Consider the following 6260-nt stretch of genomic DNA (forward strand, 5'->3'; position numbering starts at 1 on the left):
TCCTAGAAATAAATAAAAATATAAAAAAAAAAAAAAAGAAAAAAAAAAAAAAAAAAAAAAAAAAAAAAAAAAAAAAAAGAAAAAAAAAATGGCAGTGCTTGCACAGCTCCTGCCATGAGAGACGAAAACTGGTATCTCTCAGTATCTGCTACTACTGGCTCATGTTGGAAATGAGGCTGCTGGTATTGACCAGGCCTCACAATATTCCAGATCAGACCGATATTCCCCACACAGATTGCTCATAAGGAAGAGCATATTCCTGCCTTTTCTAAAAAGACTTCAGATGAAAGCACTGTGGATGATTGTCAAAAGACTCTTCCTTTGGGCCTTGCAGATCCAAGACTTACATAATAAAGAGGGCTAAGAACACAAGAGTTATAATTGAGCCTGGCCCTGAGACAAAGAGCCTAATTTAGAGTTAAGGACAGATATCCACCCCACTCAATTGTTTCTGCTTGGAGTACAGATCCCCCAAGGCATTTGTGAGTGACTTATTCTGGCCTTGAATATGCTGATTGCTCCCTGTGAAGGAACCTATTGAAAAACTTCTTCTTTTGTGATTATGGGAGCAAAGGTGTTTCCTGAAAGACCTGTTTTTCTTAATACTCCTTAAACAAGCTATTGACCCCTGTTCACAAAGAAGTAACTTCACCCTTTTTATGCTAAAAACATTGTCTTATATGCTAAAGATACCTTCTTTCCCCATAGGATAAGCATCTAAATCACCTACCTCAATCACTATTGATAAAGGTTATGCAGGAGTCTTCTACAAATCTATGTTCTGGGAAATTCTTACATATCAAAGAATGTCATCAGAAATCATTGTCTAAGGCAAATGCCACTTCTGTGCTGTCCCCCAAACACTTAATTATAAAATAAAGTTGAGCCCCAGTCAGAGCAGAGATGCCTGCCTGGTGATCAGAAAGAATCTCGGGGCTCTCCCACTCCCTCCCTCGCTGGCACCCTCCATTCTTCAGAGACCCCTGGACCCCCGGCCGGAGCTGGTCTCTGACACAAATTCTCAAGGGCGGTGCAAATCTCAGAAGGATGAGCTGTGCTTGGGAAAACAGCTTTTACCTTACAATAGGTAAGGTAATAGACTTTTTTTTGCTAATAGACTTGTTTGTTTGTTGGACACTCTGTGATAAAGGTGAGGTTAGAGGAAAATGAGGTGAAGGAGGTAACTAGAGCTGTCTGGTGATAATTGGATAAAACTCAGACCTTTCCAACATTCTGAGGTCTGGTTGGAGCATCAAACTCAGGGAGAATCCTGGAGAAGTTTTCAAGTTGGCAAGAAGGATGGTAGGAAGGGAAGGCTCTGGTGTGGTTTCCCAAACTCCTGTTAAATAGTTACCTGCATGGGGCCTTGGGACTCTGAGGTCATTCAGTGACTCCTGAGGGACAGTTCTGTGTGGATTGACTATAAATCCCAAGTTGTTTCTGTCCTGAGAAGAAGAGAACAATGAGTAACCTGTGCTCAAGTTTCCAGTGTCCTACTGTTCACTTTAGTGGGGAGAAGGGGATGGGTCTGAATCCACAAACCTTCCATGTCTGCACATGTCCCCTAGGCCATAGAGGCCAGTCACTAAGGAGCTCTAAGACTTTGAGCACATGGAATTCTCTGGAGGATTATCCTGTGTGTACCCTACAGTTTCCCTGACTCTGGGCATGCATAACAATACTGGGGGCTGAACGCTCTGACCTCTATGCTCCTCTGCCCTATCCAATGGACCTCCACCTGCACACACACATGTACACTCATATGTCTTCATTTGGGGTAGGAAGAAGCAGCCCAAGGTTCCCTCGGCCTTGGATCTCTCCTCTACACCCTCAGGGAGGTGGGTCTTGGACTCAGAGTGAAAGAATCCAACCCTTGTGGAAGGAGGCAGAGGTGCTGCAGAATATTAACCAGCCAAATTTTCTCTGTGTGGAGAACAGAATTGAGAGGAGACAGCCTGTGGCGCTGGCCCTTCAGGAGGCTTCCCGCTCAGCTGGGTAAGAGGGGTTGTGGGACCCTGGGTACTCTGGCATCTCTGTCATCAGATGCTGTGGAGAGTGGACTTGGGGGAATCCATGTAGGCCTGTGCAATATTAACCTGAACAGATTTTTTGTAATGCAAGTGCCTGACTTAACCTTCGATTGGTGAGGCATCCATTTCAAAGAGGTGTCCACTTGGGGCCCCCCGGGTGGCTCAGTTGGTTAAGCCTCTGACTTCAGCTCAGGTCATGAACTCTTGGTTTGTGAGTTTGAGCCCCACATGGGGCTCTGTGCTGACAGTTTAGAGCCTGGAGTCTGCTTTGGATTCTGTCTCTTTTTCTGATTCTCCCCCACTTGCACTCTGTCTCTTTCTTTCAAAAAAAAAAAAAAAAAAACACTAAAAATTTAAAAAAAAATCAAAAGAGGCATCCACTTAAAACACAGCTATCTGAAATAAACACACTGAAGTCTGGGGAAGTAGGCGAAGAGCTAGGCCACGGGGCCCCCACCCAGGCTCCTTTGTTTTAAAGATCTTGGTAACTGACCATTTGGCCCCCCTGGCCTCTTCCCACACTTTACATTCCAACTCTTCTGTTTTAAATTCACCAATAAAGAACGAGCCTGTAAAACTTTAGGCCTCCACCCTGGACCCCAGTAAAAGCAGAGCCCTAGCCTATGCACGCTCTCTCAGTGACCTTGTGGTGTGGCCCCAGGTGTGCTGTGCTATTCCAGATGTGGTAAGTAATAAGCCTCTATTTTTCAAAGTTTCCTGATGGTTGCTGCTGAAGGGCATCTTGCAGTAATAATAAGAAGCACAGGGATTGGTCCAGTTGTAATATTGTCTTGGAAAGGGGAAATGTTTGTGGGAAGCTCAGTGGGGCCAGGTAAGTACCGCCAGGCATTTCTAACCAATCGTATTACTACTGACAAGCGGAGATCTGTGTAAAAACAGCCAGGGGACGGAGAGTGGGTCTCCTGAAGGTGCAAGTTATTGACGGAGCCTTCCCAGGACTGTTCCATGCCAGGGAGCGATGACCGGACCCTGGCCCCTCTCAGCTTGCTCCAAACTGCAGGGATCCTAAAGAAACCAGCAAAAGAATTTTAAATATGTGCTGAAAAGTGTTGCAAGTGCCAAGGCAGCCCTCACAAGTAGAAAGGCAGAGCGCAGGCCTGGGTATGGGAAGGAAAACTGAGTGCTGATGGGGCTGAGTGGTGAGAACGCAGCTGTTGCTGATATTCAGGTACTGTGGGCTTAGCTTCTGGTACAGGCAGAAAGCTTCCTCGTAGATGAAAACGTGGACTCGCCTTTTCCACTCAGGGGTGGGTGCCCTGTGCCTCATTTGGTCTCACTCTTCTGCTGCTGTCTTTCCAGGGCTGATGCACAAACTTAGATTCTTATAGGGCTAGATTGAAGCCACACAGCTGTTCATCGTAAGTCTAGGTCCCATCTTGGATTTTTTCCCCATCCATGTGTTCCTCCGTTCGTGCATTGAAAGCACAGGAACTCCAAAGCACACTGTGCCAAGACAATCTGGACATTTCTCCTAAGATGTTATTTCCAGTACTTCTTCCACCGTCTGCCCTTGTTATGGTTAAGACCGGTAACTGATATGCTTTATGTGCTTGTCTGGAACCTCAGAGCTGGAAGGTGCTTCAGAGGTCGGATGGTCTTTCCCCCCAATACAGGAAACACACGGAAAGAAGTTTAAGAGGAGATTGGAAGAAGGCAAATAGAATGTGTTGAATGAGAGCTGCTATTAGCATCATTATTCTTGTTATTACTATGTGCCTCACAGTGTTCTAGGCACCTTGCTTGCCAGATGATAAAAACCCAGTGTAGAAATTGAGACCACAAGACATGAAGTAATTTTCCCAAGGCCACACAGTGAGTAGGTAGGTGACAGAGCTAAGACTCAAACCAACCTCTCTCTGGCTCTCAAATCTATGTTCTTTTGACTATACTCTATAATCTCTGAAGGCAATACTGATTTTCCTCTTGGATTTTCTTTTGCCCTGTTAAATTAACATCCTGGTGGAAAATGGCGTTTCTCCCCTATTTATTGGGCCTTTTGAGTTAAGGGAGACTGTGTGCCCTGGAGCCTGGAAATTTCTGTGCCCTTCCTGGGGAGCCACAGCAACTCTGAAAATGTCCTCCCTATCACCTACAAGGGATGACCCAACAGACTAAAGGAGTGGCAGGCATGGGTAAATATCACTTATTCCTGTGAACAGAGAAGGAAATATTTATAGTTCTGTTCATAAAATATTTACCAGGCTCTTATGTAATTTGTTGATAACAAACAGATTTTAGTTAACTTGGAGGTAATGAGCAATCCTGTTAAACAGATGGGACCAATAACAAAATCCCGATTAGACACATGTTTTCCGTAGAACAGCTCCGTGCCGTGTTAGATTTGCTGCTGGAAGAACAATTCCAAATGGAGAAGTGGTCCCAAGGTGAAAATAGCTGTGGATTCCTTAATGTGTTTGTCTGTGTGTTTCCCTTCTTTTTTTTTCTGCAGCAAAATTCCTCTCCTATTCCCAGTCAAGGGGCTGTTTCGTAGGACTTGTATTCACTGTAAGCCCCACTGTCCAAATATTGAAGCTGATTTTAGGGCTGAGGGCGCTGACCCTGTTCCATTCGCTTTTCCCCATACGTCCAGCCCAGATGCACACACACCGTTTCATTATCGAATCCTCTGCAGCAAACTCCCTTTGCTCCTGGAGCTGGATTGGCTGATTTCCAACGTGGATTTCCTGAAAGCTCGATAATTGCCTGTTTTTTCCCCTCTGCATTGAGCAGGGTGGTGATTTTTTTTTTTTAATTGAAGAAAAGTTTTTTAAAAGTAATGATTCCTAGGCAGCGGCCTCCGCCTGGCAGTCTGCACCCCCAATGCTCCAGCGAGCCTCCCGTGAGCCAGGCTTACATAACCAGTGCCAGCAGCAGGCATTTCTCTCCTTGGGAGAGCCTGTTGGGGTTGCTCTCACTTCCCACAGAATTTACCTTCTTCAAGGTTCCCTGTGTTCTCCTCCACCCCTTTACTTGGAAAGTGCAAGGTTCACGTTGAAAGCGGACATTGATTTGATTCCAGGTTCTGCCTGGTACCAGCTCTGTGACCCTGAGGACATAACTGACACTCGCTAGTGGCAGCTTCCTTGTCTGTCACAGCAGGGCTGCTGTGAATGGTCCCAGAAGGGCGGGTAAGGTAAGATGTCTAGCACAGTGTCCCACACCTGGCGGATGCTCAACAAATAGAGCCGTTATGTTTATTATCATCCAGTAGGATGGGCTGTGCAGTGTAAGACTTCGGACCAAGTGGTTTTGTTTTAGCTTTGCTGCTTAAGGAAGGTTTGTCCTTAAGACTTGGCCTCCAGTGGAAAAGGGGGTGGCAGTCAGGCCAGGCAAGACTCAGATTTTCACCTGTTAGATGGAAGCATCATGTGAAGTGATTCTTGTGGTCCTTTACAGCTCTTACGTTCTTTTCTTGAAGATGCTTTTTTAAAAAACTGCAGTATGAATTACGAACTCTGTAATAATAGTTTGAGGAGATCCCCTGCCCCTTCCTTACCTTTTTTATTCCATTTGGTGCTCCGAAACCCTCTTCAGGACAGAATCCTTCTTTCATTCACCAGGTCAAACTTCTGTCCATCCCGTTCCCCCTGAGCTAATGACAGAGGTGGCTTCAAGTAGGTTGGCTTTAAAGTCTACTCTCTTTCAGCTAGTTGCTACTGCCTTTCTGGAAAGTTGTCTGTGACTTTAATTCATTTGTCAACATTTGGGATCAAAGCCTTTTGAGGATTGGTCAGTAATGTATGAATATCCTAATGATATTTAAAATATACTCTCTGGGGCTACTGGATGGCTTAGTGGCTTAAGCTAAACAGGTAAGCCACAGACTTCGGCTCAGGTCTTGATCTCAAAGTTTGTGAGTTTGAGCCCCGAGTTGAGATCTGTGCTGACAGCTCAGAGCCTGGAGCCCACTTTGGATTCTATGTCTCCCTCTCTCTCTGCCCCTCCCCTGTTCACATTCTGTCTCTCTCTCTTTCTCTCAAAAAATAAATAATAAATATTTTAAAAATATACTCTCTGTCATGAGTGTAGCAGGAGAAATGTCTGAGAGAAAGCTGTCATGGCAAGAGACACATTGCCTAATTGAAACTATTAGTTTCAAGTGCTTTTCTAGGTGTTACTGGGGATTTCATGGTTCAGACTCCTAGGTAGCAGTGGGCGTCTGAATATAATGTTGACTCCAGAATTGTCCTGCGTGAAACAGCATACATA

Source organism: Hyaena hyaena, unplaced genomic scaffold (assembly GCF_003009895.1).
Source record: "Hyaena hyaena isolate Hyena2069 unplaced genomic scaffold, ASM300989v1 scaffold_1708, whole genome shotgun sequence".
Classification (NCBI taxonomy): domain Eukaryota; kingdom Metazoa; phylum Chordata; class Mammalia; order Carnivora; family Hyaenidae; genus Hyaena; species Hyaena hyaena.